Here is a 20326-nt window from a genome sequence, read left to right on the forward strand (position 1 = left end):
AAACACAACCTCTAGGTTTTTGGTGTGAACCACGGAGTGGACAGTAATGTTATATATTGAGATGAGAAGGACTGGGGAGCAGCTTAAGGGAGAAAATCAAGGGTTCTTCTTTGGCCCATGTAAAATTCAAGATGACTGCTAGCTACTCATCTAGAAAGAAGGGGCTGGGCACAGTGACTCATGCCTGTAATCTCAGCACTTTGGGAGGCTGAGGCGGGCAGATCACGAGGTCAGGAGTTCAAGACCTACCTGGCCAACATGGTGAAAGCCCATGTCTACTAAAAATACAAAAATTAGCTGGGCACGGTGGCAAGTGTCTGTAATCCCAGCTACTCGAAAGGCTGAGGGAGGGAGAATTGCTTGAACTGGGACCCGGGAGGTGAAGGTTGCAGAGAGCAGAGGTTGTGCCACTGCACTACAGCCTGGGCTACAGAGTGAGACAAGAAAGAAAGAAAGAAAGAAAGAAAGAAAGAAAGAAAGAAAGAAAGAAGAAAGAAAGAAAGAAAGGAAGGAGGGAAGGAGGGAAGGGGGGAAGGGGGGAAGGGGGAAGGGGGGAAGGGGGGAAGGGGGGAAGGGGGGAAGGGGGGAAGGGGGAAGGGGGGAAGGGGGGAAGGGGGGAAGGAGGGAAGGAGGGAAGGAGGGAAGGAAGGGGAAAGGGAGAAAGGGAGAAAGGGAGAGGGAGAAAGAGAGAGAAAGAGAGAGAGAGAAAGAAAGAAAGAAAGAAAAAGAAAGAGAGAGAGAGACATTCAGATGCAAGAGTGCAAGAGTCTGAGGTGAATTCTCCCACTGCAGATATAGATTCAGTAGCCATTGAGTAGAGTAAGTACTTAAAGCCATCAAACTGAGTGAGAGAAAGTGGATACAGAAGAGAAGAGGGCCAAGGACTGAGTCCCAATGCACCCTAACCTTTGGAGTCAGTGTGAAAGAGGAGGAGGGGTTAGCATAGCAAGGCAACAGGGGAGACAGCAGGAAGACCTGGAGAGTGTGATATTTGGGAAGCCAACGGAAACAGATGTTTAAAGAAGGAAGAAGCGATTATATTTTAAATGCCACTGAAAAGTCAGGAAAGGTAAGAACAGAGCAAGGACTTTTGGGTTTGGCCAGTGAAAGTAACTGGTGACTCTGGCAAGAATAGTCTCAGTGATGAGGTGGGACTGAAGAGAGAATATGGGGTGGGGAGGTGGAGACACAGGCTTCAACGACTCCTACAAAAAGTTTTCCTACGAAGAAAGGAAGGCAGGATACAGCTACAGAGAAGTGGTGGTCAAGAGAGAGTTTGGTGTCCTTCATTTGAAGATAAGGAAAGAAGGCCCCTAAAACCAGAGAGACCCATGCTGCTCTAGAGCTGGGAGATATGATCTACTCTTGCTCACTCATGTCAAAGGTGAGCAATTGAGGTCCAGAGACTCACAGTCACTGCTGGAGGGCAGAGACTGGTCTGCCTCCGAGACTAGACCACAGAATTCCTGCTCCTCAAATGGACTTTGGAGAGGGTGGGCCGGCTCATGAGGCTCTCAGATGAGCCGCGAGGGCAGCCTGCCCCTTATGCACTGGTGTCACACTCCTGTTTTTCTGCCCTGGTACACCCGCCCTTTCTCAGAAGCCTTTGTGGGTTCTGTAGGGGAGAAAAAATACATCTTTTCACCCATCGCTAGGTTTATGACTGAGGCCTCTATAACAAAACACAGACTAACAAGAGAAAAGCATACATATTTATTTAATGTAAATTTCACATGGCATGGGAGCCTTCAGAAATGAAGACCCAAAGAAACAAGGAAACCTGTATATTTTTATATAGTCATGCATCACTCAAGGATGGGGCTATGTTCCAAGAAATGCATTGTCAGGTGATTTCATCGTTATGCAAACATCATAGAGTGTAGTTACATAAATCTGGATGTTACAGCCTACTCCATACCTAGAATATAGGGTAGGCCTATTGCTCCCAGGCTACAACCCTGTACAGCAAGTTGCTTTACTAAAATACTGTAGACAATTGTAACACAGTGGTAAGTATCTGTGTGTCTAAACATAGAAAAGGCACAGTAAAAATATAGTAGATTTTAAATGGTACACCTCTCTAGGGCTGCTCCATTATAATCTTACAGGGTCACTATTGTATATGTGGTTCATCATTGATTGAAAAGTCGTTACTCAGCCCATGACTGTACTTAGGTTTGATGAACAGCAGCCAGTCGTGTAGAAGTGTGATTAGATGAAGGAGGTATGATCTTATGGTAATAAACTAGAAGGAATTTAGCAAGGCCTACTTGTTCAGCTTCTTCTCTGCATCCTTGTGTCTTCAGATATTAGGATATTTCTTTTCTTTAGATACAGAGAGAGTGCCTCTCAAATGGGGGTCTTATGACCTACTTTGGAGGAGGCATTTCTTTTATGGCCTGCCTTAAGGAAGAAGGTTAGAGAGGCCTTCCTGCCTCTGCTGTTTTCTCAAATCCCGAGGTGTCATATTTTGGGGTAGTGTGTCCTGAACCCCATCAACTCCCTGTCAGGGCCTGAGCAGACAGGCCTCTGATGTTAGCACTTTAGTATTTTAGTTCACATCTTGCCCTTCCCTTCTTGGGGGTCCTCCAGGGGGCTACAATCAATGGCTGGTTACCTAGGACCAGAGAGAGTGTCTCCAGGTGAGAAGAGACAGATGGCTCACTACCCTTGGCTATATGGGCTGACATGGCCTTGTGGAGTCACCCTGGCCCTGAATCATGAATGATCATATGGCAAGAGCCCTGGATGGGATTGAAGAGATCTGAATTGTAGTCCTGGCTCTGTTGGTACTCAGCCATGTGGCCTAAGTCTCCTCTCTGATCCTAAATTTCTCCTTTGTATAAATAAAGCACACCAGAATGCTTGTTTTCACTGCTTCCCGCCAGCTGGGTTGTTTTAGAATGAAAGGGTACCATCCTGTAAGTTCCTAAGGAAGGAATGCCTCCATCACAGCCCCCAAGACCAGGTAACCTGCACCTATGTCTCTGAATGGACCAGTTCCTCCATGATGCCACTGCTGCTGCTCACTGGAAATCCTTGTATTATACTCCTAGATGATTATTCCCAAGTTATTTGTGTTCTACTTCTCTCCCTTTGGAGCCTGTTTATCTTTCCAGTGTTCCCCCTCTTTCTTTTCTTTTCTTTTTTTTTGAGACGGAGTCTCGCTCTGTCACCCAGGCTGGAGTGCAGTGGCACCATCTCGGCTCACTGCAACCTCTGCCTCCCAGGTTCAAGCGATTATCCTGCCTCAGCCTCCCAGGTAGTTGGGACTACAGGCGCCCGCCACCATGCCCAGCTAATTTTTGTATTTTTAATAGAGACAGGGTTTCACCACATTGGCCAGGCTGGTCTCAAACTCCTGACCTTGTGATTCGCCTGCCTCGGCCTCCCAAAGTGCTGGGATTACAGGGGTGAGCCACGGCGCCCTGCCTGTTTCCCCTCTTTCTAAGCAAAGCCACTTTCTAGCCCAGGGATTCACTTCCTTCTACTTGTGCTTCTGAGGTCTAGCAAAACCCTTGTCTTCTCTCTGGGCCTCTTGCTATCATGGACCAATGGATTGGAGACCGAGACCCAAGATGATATGGTCGTTTAATTTCTCAAAAGTATTACCTGAACCCAGCGGGCAGGCTCTTTCTTCTACTCTGTCAGAACCTGCAATTGTTATTTTACTTGTTTTTGCTTTAGCTTTTTTTTTTTTATAGGGGAGAGCAAAGGTCTTTTCCATTTCTCCTCCTAAAGCAAACCAAATAATATAATCAATTTAGCTGGCGCAGGACTGATCCCAAGCGTTAAAGCAGGTATTTGTGGCTGATATGACGGGGGAATAAAGTGCTTGTGAAAACCAACTGATTAGTTCAGCAGTTGGGAATGAATCTGCGTCCGTGTTCATCGATCTCTCCTAATCTTTGTCAACACCTGTTTGTCCCACTTCTATGCCACTGCTGGGCAGCACTGGGCCCTGAGACAGGCAATGGAGTGGGCACTGGGAGAGGGGGAGGTCTCTGAGGTGCTGGGCCAAGGGGCTGTTTCCCACTTAAAGGGACAGTCCCAGTCAAAACCTGGGTGCAGTAGGCAAACCACCTTAGAGGAGAAATTCTACGGCCCAGAAGCGACTCCATGTTCCTCCAAATGCCTCTCCATCTGTTCCCCGACAGTGCCTACAAAGCAGGGACTCTCATCCAATATGCTGCCTTGGGCAACATGATGCCTTGGGCTGAATGAAGTACTCTGCAAGAGCCTGTAAAATTATTTTTGCAAACTTGAAAAAAAAAAAAAGGGCTCTAAAATAAGAAAATTGCAAAATCAAAATTAATTAAACTTTAATCAAATGTTTGCAGAGTGTATTGTTTTCCCAACTATTCAACCACAACTCAACTCAGATAGTTAAATATAAATGAGATTCCATGTATTCATGTACCAATGAGTTCATTTGTAATCTTCGATATGATGTGGGATGCAGTCATCCAAAGTAAGGAGGCACTATGCCAGGGAGGAAAATACACTAGTTTAAACTGAGCCCCTCCCTGCAGCGTCACTCCACATCTGGGACCCTCAGGTTACCAGGGACATGTCAAGGAGCAGGTTGAGGAACCCCTGGAGCCCCTGAGAAAGAGCTATAGAAGGAAGATACACCAATAGAAATTTCACCTACTTTATGGTTTTCACCACTTAACATTTAGACACATCTACCATGTCCAAGTGACTGTGTTGACCCATTGGGGCACACTCTTTCCACTTAAAGACTTTATAATCAAAGAGAAAAAAATGTGTGCCCAAATATTGCAATATAGGCACATGATGTGTGCCTGTGAATGGCCTGAAATACAGAGGAACAGTTTGCTTTAGGCAACAGAGATTAGGAGGTCAGCCAAAGCTAGTCTAAACTCGCCAACCAGTGGCAGCCTGGACAATGCCCATCCCATGACCTCTCTATTGTTCCCAGGGAAGTCCAATGGCTAGAAAACTCTGAAGTTGATGCTGATTCTTTAGTACACAGGCTGTCAGATCTTTAGATACACTTTGTGCCAAAGACCCCAAGCAACCACTCTAGTTCCTTTCTTGTCTTTTATATTCATTCTTTTTTTGATTGGTATGATTCATTTATCATAAAAATCACCCCTTTAAAGTGTAGAATTCACTGGTTTTTAGTATGTTCAAGTGGTGCAACTATCACTGCTATCTGATTTCAGAACATTTCCATCACTTCAAAATGAAACCCTGTACCCACAGAATTATTCCTTTTGCCACTCACCTCAGTTCCTGGCAACCACTTGTCTACTTTTTGTCTCTATACATTTACCTATTTTGGATATTTTATATAAATGCAATCACATAATATGTGGTCTTTGTGAGCAGTGTCTTTCACTTTGCATAATGTTTTTAAGGTTCATCCATGTTGCAGCATGTGTCAGAACCATATTCCCTTTATATTGCCAAATAATATTCCTTTGTGTGCATATACTAAATTTCGTTTACCCACTCATCAATTGATAGAGTTTGGGTTGTTTCTAATTTTTAGCCATTATAAATAATGCTGCTGTAAACATTCATGTATAAGTTTTGTGTGGACATATGTTTTCAGTTCTCTTTGAGTGGAATTGCTAGGTCATATTGTAACTCTAAATTTAATCTTTGAAGAACTGCCCAACTTTTCCAAAGTGTCTGCACTATTTTACATTCCCACCAGCAATGTACGAGGATTCCCAATTTCTCCACATTTTCACCAATAGTTGTTATTATCCATTGCTTTTATTAGAGCTATTTAGTGGATGTGAAGTTAGACCTCATTGTAGTTTGACTTGCATTTTCCTAATGACTAATGATACTGATCATCTTGTTATGTTTATTTACCATTTGTATATCTTCTTTGGATAAATGTCTATTCAGATCCTTTGTCCACTTTAAAATTTGATTATTTGTACTTTCATTGTTGCATTGTAAGAGTTCTTTATACATATTATGGAATCAAATTCCTTATGAAATACATAATCTGTCAATATTTTCTTTCATTCTGTGGGCTGTATTTTTACTTTCGTGATGGTGTCCTTTGAAGCACAAAGTTTTCAATTTTGATGAAGTCCAATGTATCTATTTTTTCTTTCGTTGTTGGACTTTTGGAGTTATATCTAAGAAGCCATTGACTAATACAGGGTCTTAAAGATTTACACCTATATTTCCTTCTAAGAATTTTATGTTAATAGTTAGCTCTAACATTTAGGCCTTTCATCCCTTTTGAGCTGATTTTTGCCTATGATGTGAGGTAGGGGACTAACTTCATTCTTTTGCTTGTTGAGCAGTGGTTTGTAGTTCTCCTTGAAGAGGTCCTTCACATCCCTTGTAAGTTGGATTCCTAGGTATTTTATTCTCTTTGAAACAATTGTGAATGGGAGTTCACTCATGACTTGGCTCTCTGTTTGTCTGTTATTGGTGTATAAGAATGCTTGTGATTTTTGCACATTGATTTTGTATCCTGAGACTTTGCTGAAGTTGCTTACCAGCTTAAAGAGATTTTGGGCTGAGACAACGGAGTTTTCTAGATATACAATCATGTCATCTGCAAACAGGGACAATTTGACTTCCTCTTTTCCTAATTGAATACCCTTTATTTCTTTTTCCTGCCTGATTGCCATTTAGGGGTGGCAAGATAATTCAATGGGGAAAGAATAGCCTTTTAAAAAATGGTGCTGAACGGCCTGACACAGTGGTACACACCTGTAATCCCAGCACTTTGGGAGGTTGAAGCAGGCAGATCGCTTGAGCCCAAGAGTTCAAGACAAGCCTGGGCAACATGGTGAAATTCCGTCTCTATTAAAAATACAAAAAATTTGCCAAGCATGATGGCACATGCCTATGGTCTCAACTACTTGGGAGGCTGAGGTGGGAGGATCACCTGAGCTCCAGAAGCAGAGCCTGCAGTGAGCTGATATCATGCCACTGCACTCCAGCCTGGGTGACAGGAGTGAGACCCTGTCTCAAAATTAAATAAATTAATTAATTAAAGTAAAAATTAAAAATAGTGCTGGGACAACTGGTTAGCCATATGTAGAAAGCTGAAACTGGATCCCTTCCTTATACCTTATGCAAAAATTAATTCAAGATGGATTAAAGACTTAAATGTTAGACCTAAAACCATGAAAACCCTAGAAGAAAACCTAGGCAATACCATTCAGGACACAGGCATGGGCAAGGGCTTCATGACTAAAACACCAAAAGCAAGGGCAACAAAAGCCAAAATTGTCAGATGGGATCTAATTAAACTAAAGAGCTTCTGCACAGCAAAAGAAACTACCATCAGAGTAAACAGGCAACCTACAGAATAGGAGAAAATTTTTGCAATCTATTCACCTGACAAAGGGCTAAATCCAGAATCTACAAAGAACTCAAACAAATTTACAAGAAAAAAACAACCCCATCAACAAGTGGGCAAAGGATATGAACAGACACTTCTCAAAAGAAGACATTTATGCAGCCAACAGACACATAAAAAAATGCTCATCATCACTGGCCATCAGAGAAATGCAAATCAAAACCACAATGAGATACCATCTCACACCAGTTAGAACAGCAATCATTAAAAAGTCAGGAAACAACAGGTGCTGGAGAGGATGTGGAGAAATAGGAACACTTTTACACTGTTGGTGGGACTGTAAACTAGTTCAACCATTGTGGAAGACAGTGTGGCAATTCCTCAGGGATCTAGAACTAGAAATACCACTTGACCCAGCCATCCCATTACTGGGTACATACCCAAAGGATTATAAATCATGCTGCTGTAAAGACACGTGCACACATATGTTTATTGTGGCACTTCACAATAGCAAAGACTTGGCACCAACCCAAATGTCCAACAATGATAGACTGGATTAAGAAAATGTGGCACATATACACCATGGAATACTATGCAGCCATAAAAAGTGATGAGTTCATGTCCTTTGTAGGGATATGGATGAAGTTGGAAACTATCATTTTCTGCAAACTATTGCAAGGACAAAACACCAAACACCACATGTTCTCACTCATAGGTGGGAATTGAACAATGAGAACACTTGGACACAGGAAGGGGAACATCACACACTGGGGCCTGTTGTGGGGTGGGGGGAGGGGAGAGGAATAGCATTAGGAGATATACCTAATATAAATGATGAGTTAATGGATGCAGCACACCAATAAGGCACATGTATACACATGTAACAAACCTGCACATTGTGCACATGTACCCTAGAACTTAAGCTATAATAAATATATATATATAAAAGAAAATCAATTGAACATAAATGTAAAGGCTGATTTCTGAACTCTCAATTTTATTCCATTGATACATGCAGCAATGGGCTAGTATTACAGTCTTGATTATTGTAGCTTGTAATATGTTTTGAAATTAGAAAGTATGGGTTCTCCAACTTTGTTCTTTTTCATGAATGTTTTGGTTATTCTGGGTCCCTTGCATTTCCATATAAGTTTTAGAATCAGCTTGTTGATTCATGCAAAAATATAGCTAGTATTTGGATGGAGACTGTGCTGTATCTGTAGATAAATTTGGAGAATACTGACATCTTAAAAAGAAGTCTCCTGATCCATGAATATTGGATCTTCCCATTGATTCAGATCTTCTTTAATTTTCTACATTTGTCTTTCACTTTTTTTGGTTAAATTTATTCCTGGGTATTTTATTCTTTTTGATGCTATTGCAAATGGAATTGTTTTCTTAGTATCATTTTTTGACTGTTTATTGTCAGTGTGTAGAAATAGAATTTATTTTTATATATTGATTTTGTATTCTACAACTTTACTGAACTCTTTTATTAGTTCTCATAGGGGTTTTTATGGTTTCTTTTATCTATGTACAAGATGATGTCATATGCAAACAAAGATAATTTTAATTATTTCTTTTCAATCTGATACCTTTTACTTCTTTCCCTTGCCTTATTGCACTAGCTAGAACCTCTAGTATAATGTGGAATAGAATTGGCAAGAGTGGATATTTTTACTGTATTCCTGATCTTAGAGGAAGACCTTTCAGTTTTTTACCATTAAATATGACGTTAACTGTGAGTGTTTTGTAGACACTGTTTATCAGGTTGAGGAAGTTCTAAGTATATTGCGTGTTTCTATCATGAAAGCGTGTTGGATTTTTTGGTCAAATGCATCTTCTATATCTATTGAGATAAGCATGTAGGTTTGGTCCTTTATTCTATCAATATGGTATACAACATTGGTATGTTTTCATATGTTAAACTAACCTTGCATATCTGAGATAAATCCCACTTTTAAGTCTTTTTTTTTTTTCCAATGAAATGCATACAGTTCTTTTACTACTTATTACCTAATTTGAGAGCTAGAGTCAGGTCAGGTGAAAAGTAGAGCTCTTTAAAAAATCCAAAGAGAGGTAGAGCCAATGGGAGAGTAGCCTCCTGGGTCTGAGATTTTATTTTGCAAAGGATTTTCACATTGCTAGCTTCTGGTCAGTGGCTCTTTGAATAGAAGTATTATACATATTTAGACAAATGTTCCCCTACTCATGGATTATTCCTCCCTTATGACAGCAACAGATATATAGATTATATATACATTAATAATATATTTATCTAATTTGTTTTTCAAAATTATGTCAGAAAATCTGAAAAATGGAGAAAAGAATCACCCATAATAATCTTACTGTTTCACCAGAACTATGGATAGCTTTTTGGAGTATGATGGCCAGGTTACGAGGTGTAGCTTATATACAGAAAAACATCACCTTTTTTGAGGAATACAGTTCTATGAATTTTAGTAAATTCACACAGTCATGTAGCCAACACCACAATCAAGAGACAGAACAGCCTCGTCAATCAAAAATGTTTTCGTTTTGCTCCTTTGCAGTCAATCTCCTTTCTCCACATAAAGCTCCTGACAACCCCTTATCTGTCCTCTGTCTCTATAATTTTGCATTTTCCAAAATGTCATATAAATATTTAGAATAATGTAGTATGTAGCCTCTTATGTCTGGCTTCTTTCACTTAGCATAATGCTTTTGGGGTTTATCTATGATGCATGTATCAGTAGTTCATTCCTTTTTATTGCTGACTAATATTCCACTGTATGGATGTACCACAGTTTGATTATCCACTCCTCAGTGGATGAACATTTGAGTTGTTTTCATTTTTTGGCAATTATGATTAAGGTGCTATAAGCAGCTTTACACATACACATACATCTTTTTGGTATACATGTGAATATTCTCTTTGATAATATTCTCTTTCATGTCTCTTGGGTAAATACTCAGGAGTGGGATTGCTAGGTCATATGGTAAGTTTATGTTTAGCTTGATAGGAAACTGCCAGTTGCTTTCTGAAGTGGCTGCACCACTTTGTCGTAGTAGCATCATCCCACCAGCAATGCATGGGGGGTGCTCACAAACTTGTGAGTACTTGGTGGGGTCAGTTTGTTTCTTTGTTTTTAAAAATTGCATTCGTTCTGGTAGATGCACAGTGATCTCAAAGTATTTTTGATATGTTTCTATTTTGTCATATGCACATGTTTTTCACTGGAGATCCAAGTTTACATCCAATTTTGTATACTATGTCTTCATCTAATAGTAAATGGAGCCCTTTCCACATGGCCATCATTTTAAGATTGACTAATATTCCACTGAATAGATGTGAGATAAGCACTTCTTGCTGGTGTTGGGTTGTTTCTGATTTTTGTTGTTATAAACCACACTGCAATAAAAACATTAACATGTTAGTTTTTTGTTTTTTATTTTTTATCTTTTAGAATAGCTTCATAGGTTAGAGTTCCAGAAGTGGGATTCCCGGGTCAAAGGGTATAAACATTTTTTATGACTTTGGATTGCTTTCTGAAAGGGTCTTATCTTTTTATGAGATCACCAGGAATATTCAATAAATATTCGGGACACTCTTGTTAATATTAGCAATTTTCATTAAAAAAAGATTTTTTAAAAAATACGCAAAATGATTATTTCTTTAAATTTACACTTTTTAAATTTACATTTATTTGGTGTCCAGTAAAGCTGAACATTTTTCAATATTTTTGTTTGCTGGTTGTGTTTTCTATAAATTATGTTGATGTTCTTAGCTTATTATTGGAACTTCATATTCTCTTGTAAATTAGTATAATCATTTTAAATAACAAAGATTTTAACTCTTTTTTTTTTTTTTTTTTTTTTTTTGAGACGGAGTCTCGCTCTGCCGCCCAGGCTGGAGTGCAGTGGCCGGGTCTCAGCTCACTGCAAGCTCCGCCTCCTGGGTTTACGCCATTCTCCTGCCTCAGCCTCCCAAGCAGCTGGGACTACAGGCGCCCGCCATGTCGCCCGGCTAGTTTTTTGTATTTTTTTAGTAGAGACGGGGTTTCACCATGTTAGCCAGGATGGTCTCGATCTCCTGACCTCCTGATCCGCCCGTCTCGGCCTCCCAAAGTGCTGGGATTACAGGCTTGAGCCACCGCGCCCGGCCGATTTTAACTCTTTGTCATAGTAGCTGCTAACATTTTTTCAAACTCTTGGTTGCCTTTTTTTTTTTTAACATACAGAAGTGTTTTGTTCTTCTATATAGTCAAATCTGTCACTCTTTTCCTCTGAGGGTTTTTATATTGCTTCTAAGCTTAGAAAAATCATTTTCATCCCTCTCCTGAGGCTTGATAAATGGTCAATTTAATTTTCTTCTAGATTTTCTTGAGGTTTAAAAATAATTATCCCTGTATCATATATAGTTTATATAGATATATAATGGGATATAAGACCCTAAGAAAGATATTTTTCAGCATGATATTATAATTTTTTTTTTTTTTTGAGATGGAATTTCACTCTTGCTGCCCAGGCTAGAGTGCAATGGTGCCATCTCGGCTCACTGCAACCTCTGCCTCCCAGGTTCAAGCAATTCTCCTTCCTCAGCTTCCCAAGTAGATGGAATTACAGGCACCCACCACCACGCCCAGCTAATTTTTGTATTTTTAGTAGAGATGGGGTTTCACCATGTTGGCCAGACTGGTCTCAAACTGTTGACCTCAGGTGATCCGCCTGCCTCAGCTTCTGAAAGTGCTGGGATCACAGGCGTGAGCCACTGTGCCTAGCCCATGATATCATAATTTAAGTAAAATAGTCTATAAAGGCACTAAAAGATTGAACCTAAATTCATCTTAATGTGATGACATGTTAATTTTGTGTTGTTTCCTCTCTCTCAGATATCAGGTGTGCATTTAACAGGGCTTATTAATAAACAATGGCTGAACTCTAAGCGTTGACACAGGGGAGGGATATGCAGGAGGCTTATGGGATAACCACAAACCAGGAGGCTAAACAGGTCCCCATGCCAAATCAGGGGCCAAAGATCACATCTTCCCCTCTCCCTGAGTGTCTATTCTATTTGGCCACATATTCAAAGCTCCTATCCTCCCCAGTGTGGACAATTGCAGGTCTGCATCAGCATCTCCTCAGAGAACAGAAAGTTGCTCCTCCTGCACCCAGCTGGAACTCACTTTGGGAACGCTAGTGTTCAGGTTCCCAATCTGTTAGACCAACCCATAAGGCTGTAGGGACAGCCTCCCTGACCTGTTTGGCTCCATAGTACACCATTATCTAATCCATTTTTTGATGATGTCAGAAACAGATTATAATTCTCCTGCCTCCCATTAATCTAGCGGAGGTAAGCCTTTCCAAATACTGTGCAATTTTATAACTGACTATGTCCTTCTTCCAGTCTTTAGCAAGATATTGGCAAATTAAACAAATTGTTTAAAACAAACAAACAAACCAACCAACAAACAAACAAAAGCCCATTCCTCAGACAGAGGCCTTCTGAATGATGAGGAGCCTGGCCGTTGCCCCCATTTTGAACTGATAGAAAAAATGTTTCATTTTTCCCAGTTATGCAGGGGCGAAGCCATCCAGCAGAAGATCCACTTGGAAGCCCCAGAGAGCATGGAAGTGAGAGACAGCAGCTCACTAAGCTGAAGCTTCTCTCACCCAGGTCCCAATCAATACGAACACTGGCGCGGCCTCGATCCATGGCTGATGCCCTCATCTCCTCCCTGAGGGTTGAGGCGTGGGCTGCCAGCGCAGGAGTGGAAGAGGCCGGGCTCCTCTGTCTAAATGAGGCAGACTGTCCTCAGGGTCTGTCAGAACACTCCGTGTTTAGTTAAAAACTCTCTCCAAAAGAAAGAGCGTGAAGACGGAGAGCTTGAAGTGGATCCCGAGTAATTAAGTGTATAAATTAATTCTTCCCCTAAGAAATGTTCCTCTTCTATTATTAGATTTGACTCTCGGAGGAGCTACATCCAAGTAGTTTTTCCAGTTGTGTGTGTGTGTGTGCGTGTGTGTGTACATGAGTGCACATTTCTGGGCTTTGCTGCCTGAAGCCTACAATTAAAATAAGTGACATCAATGTGTCTTTAAAAGAGAGATCTGTGGAAAACTAACAGATTGTCTGTCAGCGGAAGAAAAAAAATGAAATATGACTGCCTCCGCCAGTGAATGGATGAATAGGAAAGTACTTGTCCATCCAAGTACCCAAAGGGATAAAACCCAATGATAGCCTTCTCAACTGCTTAGCGCATAATGCATGTGCTGTTTGGATGCTAGTAATGTGTTCTTTACTTCTTCCTATCTAGAAGGAATGAATCAAATATGAGCAGAGCTGGGACATGATTTTCAACCCATTGCTTTTGATTAAGTGCCCGAACAGGCAGGTCCTGGGACTTGCAGTAATACTAATGGGGCATAAAGTGCTATAAAAAGGACGGGCCCTACTTTTGTCCAAATGCCATTATCCTGGAATCAGAGACCCTGGCTGTAATATGTCCACGGTTAACCTTTTTTTCTGACAGGAAATTTTCTCCATCCACTCACACCATCAATTATGCTGCATTTGGCCAGACTGGTGAGTGATCACTTTATTTCAAACAAAAGAGGCACACATGCCAGGCTCCCAAATCTGGAACGTTGACTGCCGAGGGCACTGGCCAAGAGAGGGGCTGGCAAGAGGACAGTGTCGACTTTGCAGGCCAGTAGGGCTTGGACAAAATTGTTCTTTTGTTTTAGGCTGGCTTTTCCGTGTAATCACTCATTTGCTTATTTTGGAAGGAGAGACAGAGTAACTGAAAACAAACTAATTATTATTTTGATCCTAAAAATAGGTAACTGATTGAGACTTTGGCTACCCAAGCAGAGCCAATAGCTAACCATTAACCTGGTGAATATGACTGGCAGAGAGAATCTCAATTGTTGGGATCTACAACAAGCAAGGAGAAGAGCAAAGAGAACTGGGTTTACCTTTTGGGCTGATCCACCCAGGAGAAGGCTATTTGTTCGCTGTCATCAGGGAGCCAGGCCCATGACTCTTGTCCCAGCCCTGCTCCAAGGACACCATTCTCCCAGAGTTCCCCTAGCTGCCGCTGCACCATTCCAAACATTGCGATACATTTTTTGCAATCAGCAAGTTGCAGATTGTCCAACTGTTCTGTCATTTATTGTAAATGGTTGCAAAAAGAAAAAAAAAAAAAAGAAAGAAAAGAAAAAGGAAAAGGAAAATAAAAAAATTCCACAACGCTATAACATAGTCCTGAGTGTAAATCAAACATTCCCTGTCATGTTGATAGCTTGTGTTAGTCTAATGTATTTTATATTACTCAAAAGCTTTGAAACCCTGCAGCTTTCTTCATATAGGCCATTATGCGGTTATCATTAAATTGTCTTGCAAAGAACATTATCGGTAATTATAGCAGACACTAAAATCAAATGATCAGAGTGGGACCTTTCACACCAAGAGGAACCATTAGAAGTTAATCAAATAAAAGGATGAGAATAATTATGTTAGGATTAAGCAGTAATATGCCAGAAGTTATATAGTTTGCTGACTATATATCTTTACTCCCAGCTTCCTGAATTTCCTTTTCGTTGATGTGTTTTCATATAATACTTTGGCACAGAATGTAAACGACAATATTTTTGTCATGGCACAATCGGGCTTGAAGGTTCATAGGCGGTTCATATCTAAATGCCATCAGAGGCACGGAGGTAATGATGAAGATAAAAATAATAGTAATAAAAAAGTGCAAAGCTGGAAAAAAAATCCATCGGTCAATCGAGCGTGGCAAAATGATAAAAATGGTTGCAACAGGCACAGGTGCAAGGAAAGTCGTTATTGGCTGGTTGCTCTGTCTTGGAGCATAAGGATTTCTCCTGCAGGCCTTGCTGCAAGCCAGCATTAAAAAGCTAGCATCTTGCAGGCTTTCAAGCTGTCCCTGCCAGAGCAGATATGTAGGATTATTGGTGAGATGGGGACACTCACGGTGCCAGGCAGGAGGGGTGCTTGGTTCTCTCAGGTTGAGAGGGCCACTCCTGTCCCTCTCCAATCCCCCAAAACACACACCTCCGGCACCTTGCAGATGCCCATGTGTACATTGCAATGGGTTGGCAGGAACACATGGCCTAGAGGACTGAGGGTGGTGACTCTAGTGGAAAAGAGGGTGACTCTCCCAAGGCATGACTCATCTTATCTTCCAAATTACACCTGAGCCACGGCTGGGCGCTGTAGCTCACACCTGTAATCTCAGCACTTTGGGAGGCCAAGGAGGGTAGATCACCTGAAGTCAGAAGTTTGAGACCAGTCTGGCCAACATGGCAAAAACCCATCTCTACAAAAAATACAAAAAAATTAGCCAGGTGTGGTGGTGCATGCCTGTAATCCCAGCTACGCAGGAGGCTGAGGCAGGAGAATTGCTTGAACCCAGGAGGTGGAGGTTGCAGGTTGCAGTGAGCCTAGATCGTGCCACTACACTCCAGCCTGGGCAACAAGAGCAAAACTCTGTCTCAAACAACAACAACAACCACCAAAAAAAAAAAACAAAAACAAAAACCCTGAGCCACAGGACAAATGATGCCATTGTAAGAAGCTGGGAGGAGACAGAGTCACTATAGTACGACCTTTTAAAAAAATAAAAATGTACCCTCCACTTTTTCCCTTTTCCCTTATAAATAAAGACCAGTTCATAACAGGTTTGCCTTTGTGTCCCAGATTTGTGCTGGGGACTGGGGTACATGGACAAATAAGAACATAAAACTTTTTTCTTGAAATGTTGCTTTTATGGTGTACAAATATAAATAGCAAAATAATTTAAATGGTAGTACCCAGGCTAAACATTTCTTTATTTTTCATGGTTTTATAATTTTGGAGACTTTATGATATTTAAAAATAAAGGCATTGCTCTATTTCACTGAGGTCAAAACTGAGGCCCATCAAAAGTGAGGGAAGTTGAGGGGTAGAGGTCAGAACAGGCCTCTTTTGAATGTCCAGATGGCCTCCTCTGCTACTCTCACAGTGGCCCTGCTGGGACATCAATTCCCATTGTCTTTTTCCCCTGGACTAACATGTTATCATCCATACCTCATAGGGAAACAAAGAAGCGATGAGGTCAAGGGTACGGAAAGGCTTTGAAAGGTTAAAAATAGGCTTACAGAGCACAACTGGGGCTGCTTTTCCCCTGGTGAAAATTGTCTTTTATTGCTTCATACGTTTTCAGATGGTAAAGGCTTGCCTCCATTTGGGGATTTGGAAGGGGTTCCTCAGGGAGAGAAGGCAGAGCCTGCCCTAAGTGATAAAGCAGAGGATAAACCTTGGGAGATGAACGGCTGGTAAACCCTAAACAGGCAGGGCTTGGGCTCAAAATATGTTAATTATTATCTGCTTGTCCAGTGAGCTCTAAACAAAAAGCCTCTCAGACCAGAAATAGCAACATGAGAGAGACATTGAAAGCAGAAGAGGCAGTTACCTGTTAGAGCTGGTTAAGAGCCCCAGGTCACATAGACAGGACTGGGGAAGATGGCACACTCCCTCTCCCCCATCAGACCACATGGTTCCTAGAAAGACCAGGTCCAGAAGCCCATTTAGGCCCATGGGTCCAAAAAGCCAAGTTTCACCTACAGGTAGAAGCAGTCCTAACAACTAGCTTGTTAATACACTTTAAATACAACTAAACCAACAACCAACCAACCAACAAACAAACAGCCTGGAGAATGGGGGATATCTTTTTCAGGGATTATAATTATGGGGCCAAAGGAAGAGTCTTGGGGGGACTGCACAAATATTAAATTGGACAACAGGGCTCAGAAAAGACTAAGAATCTCCCTAGCCCTAGCAGCTATTCCAAACTGATTCTACCACTAGCCTCAATCTGAGCATTGAATCTACTCCGAACTGAGAGGGCAGATCTGTGAGGCAAGAACCTGAGAATTCACAGGCCCAGGAAGAGAGTGGTCAGGGAGGAGGCAATGAAAAGCCTGGCCTGGCCCCACTGTACAGATCCAAATAGATGAGGGACAACTTCAGCTAGGACATGTCATTTGAATTTTGTTGTTTGTTTTCATGTTGTTGTTGTTGTGCTATTTTTTTGTTTTCTTGGTGACTCGCAATTAAATTCCCATTTCTGTGTTTGTTGAAGAGGATGCAAAGATAGTGACTGGGAAAATAGCAACCACTTCTTGAAAGAAAGAAAAGAAATCCCAGAGAGGAAGTGAAGCCCACAGTGGGGCAGGATTGGGGGATGGGAACAAATAAGCAAGTTTCCTGGAACCTAGGGGACAAGAGAATCCTGCTTGAGGACTGGTTTTACAGAAAGATCTGTGCCTTGGAACTTGCTTGGGAAAAACCAGTGTTTTCCCTCTCTGCATTGTTACTGAGTTCCTGTAACTGAAACCAGAGGAGAGGAAGGTAAAGATCAACCATAGTATTTTACAAAGCTCAATAAATGTTTGTGGATTGATTGATGTGGGCATGTCCTTAAGATACTAGGAGAGAACATCTCAACTTCCATGTCATGATTTGGAAACTCCCCTTCTACTTGGCAGATGGGATGAACACAGTTGATATTCTCTCTATACACCTAATTTTACACTTACACAATATTTTACAAAAAAAAAGTTTCTGTTCCATTATTTTTTTTCATCTGTGATTTCCAATAACCATGTTGGATAGAAACAGTGACATTTTTATCCCATTTTATTGATGAAGAAACCAAACTCAGTGAGGTAGGGGGTCTTTCTCAAGGTGACAGCTAATTGCAACAAAACAGGGACTGAATTCAGCCCTTCTAATCTGACTCTGACCACCAGCTCTGTCTTCATTGTGCACACTCCTTTGGGGACAGTCCAAACAGGGACCACCTTTGGGCATGTCATTAATTTTTGGAGTCTTTTCAAATGTAAAGCAGTCTCAAGCCTTTTTCTGATAATGAACGCATAGGTGTGGATGTGTGTGCCTTTGACCACCAAAGATAGAAGCAATCTTAGGAGACATTTGGCTAGCCACACACCTCTGGCTCTTTCCCAGGACTAATAGTGAGGTGACACGTAAGTCTGGTTGAGCCGTGAACATGTCACCCCCTCCTTGTGTTGTTTTCAAGGACAGACTGGATGAGTCTCAGAATAACTGCCCCGTTATTCAGCAGGCTTTAGAGGCAAGCAAGGTCTCCAGGAAATGTGGTCAAGCAGTGTCAGCCATGAGGGAGGGAAAGAGCCAGAGGAATCCTTTCTCACCCCCTCCCCACCCTCCGTCTATAGAGCTCTTAAATTAGCTCTGAGAACCCAGGTGTCAGCCATCCCCACCCCCGCCCCAAGCAACCCAGACGAGCCATTAAAAACGCCAAGTAGAAATGAATGCCTAAATCACCCTGTCTCTCTGAAGGTAGAGTCTTGCCTAATCACACGTCAAATCATATTTTTTCTTCTGCAGATGGATGTCTTCTTTCAAAGTCTGATGGTCACAGAGACAAAGATATCGCTTCAGCCTTAAGTAACTATTGAAGTTTTACCCCGATAGATTATTTGCTAGGAGTAACTAATGTAAAAAATGCCCTGTCAGACAACAGCTTGCTTTCATTTTTTTAAAGGGTAATATTTGGTTTCATCTTGCAACTACTTGGGAAAATTTAGCACTGAGTCAGAAAGGTTGGCCAACAAGTAGCACTTCATAAATTGCTGGAGCCCTAATCAATACATATTGTCATCCACTCTAGTCCTTCGGGCAGATTTCTCTCTGCCCTGAGTCGTTGGTGTATTTTATGAGGTTGTTACAGGCTGGGCTTGCATGGCCTGAGCCTAATGAACCTGTCACCGCTGCTATTGATTGACATGCCAGTGTAAGTGAGACAGGCGATTCCGATTGACTTCCTAATTACTGCTGCTGGGCTGCCTTGCCAACTGCTCAGGCCAGAGGTTAATAGTTTTGATGTTCAGCCGCTCCTCGCTGTGGAGGCCCGAGTGAAACTGGCTCCTCAGAAGTCAATACCTGAATCAAGTTCTCAAGGCTACTGCTGTGCCTGATCAATTAAGGCCTTCGCGTTCCTACTGGTGGTGGCTGACAAGAGGCTGATGAGTGGAGTTCAAAAGCAAATGGTTTAAGGGAGTTTAGGAGGCTCTGAAAGCACTACTCCATGGTCAAGGATTGGCAATTAAGAAGAATGGAATTGTAGGGGAGGAACACTGCACTAGGGTGTTGGCCATTGGTTTTGCTTTGGTTTTCTATCCTGACAATTGAAAATTGTTTCTTTTATTCCTCCAATGTTCAGAATTCTGCCACGTGCCACGGACTCTGGAGAGTATCTTAGACTGTTTGGGCTTCTATAACAAAATATTCTAAACTAGGTAGCTTAAAAGCAAGAGAAATCTATTCCTCATAGCTCTAGAGGCTGGGAAGTCCAAGATTAAGACACTGTCAGATTCTCTGTCTGGTGAGAGCCTGCTTTCATTCATAGATGGTGCCTTCTAGCTGTGTCCTCATATAGTGGAAGGGGGAAGACAGCTCTGTGGAGACTCTTTTATAAGGCCACTAATCCCTTTCATGAGGGTGAAACCTAATAACCTAATCACCTAATAACCTCCCAAAGGCCCCACCTAACACTATGACATTGGTGATTAGGTTTCAACATATAAATTTTGGAAGTACAAAAACTGTAGCAGAGAAAATAACAAAATTGGCCGGGCGCGGTGGCTCAAGCCTGTAATCCAGCACTTTGGGAGGCCGAGACGGGCGGATCACGAGGTCAGGAGATCGAGACCATCCTGGCTAACACGGTGAAACCCCGTCTCTACTAAAAATACAAAAAATTAGCCGGGCGAGGTGGCGGGCGCCTGTAGTCCCAGCTACTCGGGAGGCTGAGGCAGGAGAATGGCGTAAACCCGGAGGCGGAGCTTGCAGTGAGCTGAGATCCGGCCACTGCACTCCAGTCCGGGCGGCAGAGCGAGACTCCGCCTCAAAAAAAAAAAAAAAAAAAAAAAAAAAAAAAGAAAATAACAAAATTACTTGCATTGACATCCATTCAGCAGAAACTAACAGAA

The sequence above is a fragment of the Trachypithecus francoisi genome, unplaced genomic scaffold, assembly GCF_009764315.1.
Source record: "Trachypithecus francoisi isolate TF-2019V2 unplaced genomic scaffold, Tfra_2.0 Lachesis_group19, whole genome shotgun sequence".
Classification (NCBI taxonomy): Eukaryota; Metazoa; Chordata; class Mammalia; order Primates; family Cercopithecidae; genus Trachypithecus; species Trachypithecus francoisi.